The sequence below is a fragment of the Acyrthosiphon pisum genome, unplaced genomic scaffold, assembly GCF_005508785.2.
Source record: "Acyrthosiphon pisum isolate AL4f unplaced genomic scaffold, pea_aphid_22Mar2018_4r6ur Scaffold_20844;HRSCAF=22298, whole genome shotgun sequence".
NCBI classification, from domain to species: Eukaryota; Metazoa; Arthropoda; class Insecta; order Hemiptera; family Aphididae; genus Acyrthosiphon; species Acyrthosiphon pisum.
Window position 1 is genome coordinate 29,566 of NW_021770246.1, and position 1,789 is coordinate 31,354.

A 1,789-nucleotide genomic window follows, 5' to 3' on the forward strand; every position below is an offset into this window, starting at 1 on the left:
CAACATACACCAAAGTATGGGTTGGAAGTACTGGGCTGAAGTAATACGATACGGCAATTCTTCCCATCGGTAATTTAATCTTTTACCTATTTTAAATCAACTTTATAATCGATCAATATCTTACATTATATTTTTTTTATTATTTTAAGGTCAACTTTCCGAGGAAGCTCAAGAGTCAAGGAATAAGGGCTATAAACGAATTAGAGAACACAACACACAGAAAAGTTCTAGAAAAAATACTAATGAAGATCTTTTCTATATGCTACTTGTTTCATCTGATCCAAATATTTCATCAATTAGAAATTTATCAACAAAATCCAGACAATAACTTTCTAATGAAGCAAAATCATTATGTGTAATGTATCTTAAGAGGACGTGATACCCATAATATTTAGTGGTAAAAACAGGTCTACAAAAAACAAACAAAACGCTATTAACAAATGGTTTTAGAGCAAAAATACCTATTATGAAATTTATAGAGAACAATATTTAGGAGACAACCTCATATGCGTTTTTTGAAATATGAATTATTAAAAAAGTTACAGTTGATTAAAAAATGTAAAAAAATAGGTTTTTGTGCCATTTATAACGAGCTGTATATTTAAAATAGAACAAAATCCATATGAGGTTGTCTCTGAAATATTGTTCTCTATAGATTTCATAATAGGTATTTTTTCTCTAAAATCACTTTTTAATGCTGTTTTGTTTGTTTTCCGTAAACATGTTTATGTTGTTCGAATTAATTTTCATTGCCGTAATGTGCTGCCACCTGCCTGCCGCTGCGACGTCGGCCGCAATTTCCCCCCACTACTCCAAAAACTGAATTTCCGATACGACGATCGCGCGGTGACGGTCTGTCGATGGTTATCGGACGTTTCCAGGAATAGACTGAACTAATATAGACAATATCATTATAAGCTAATAACCTCGGTATAATGTAATAAGAATTATTTTTATTTTGGTTCGATTTTATATTTTGTACTCGTATCCCAATTTTATACAAATAAAAACTATAATTTTGTTCTCCAAGTAATACGGCTTATTGAAGTAATTTACAGTAAAAATACCTATTATAAAAATTGTAGAGTAGAATTTTTTTAACAATCGTAAGAAATCCGATTTTTGATGTCGTATTCCAATCGTTCAATATCGCATGGTAAATTAAAATTTTTTTTTTTACTTATAACGATTAATTATTTTACTAATTAATAAAAATATAAAAAATCTGCCTTCTTTCGATTGTTATAAAAGTTCTTCTCTACAACTTTTATAATAGGTATTTTTACTGTAAACTATTTTAATAAGCTGCATTACTTGAATTACAAAATCATGTTTTTATGCCATATTTTGTTCACTAGGGCGCCCTCCCTCTCCGTATCCGAATTTTATACAAATAAAAACTTTACTTTTGTTCTTCAAGTAAATTTGAAGTAATACGGCTTATTAAAGAGGTTTGCAGTAAAAATACCTATTATAAAAATTGTAGATTGGAACTTTTTTAACAATCGTAAGATATCTGATTTTTGATATTGTATTCCAATTGTCCAATATCGTATGGTAAAACAACAATTTTTTTTTTTACTTTTTATCGATTAATTATTTAACTAATTAATAAAAATATAAAAAATCGGGCTACTTACGATTGTTAAAAAAGTTCTTCTCTACAACTTTTATTATAGGTATTTTTACTGTACAATATATAGCCCCGTAAAATATGGGAGGTAAATATACAAATAATAATTATTTAATATAATTATTTAATACAAATTATTTATCAAAATAAAGTAAA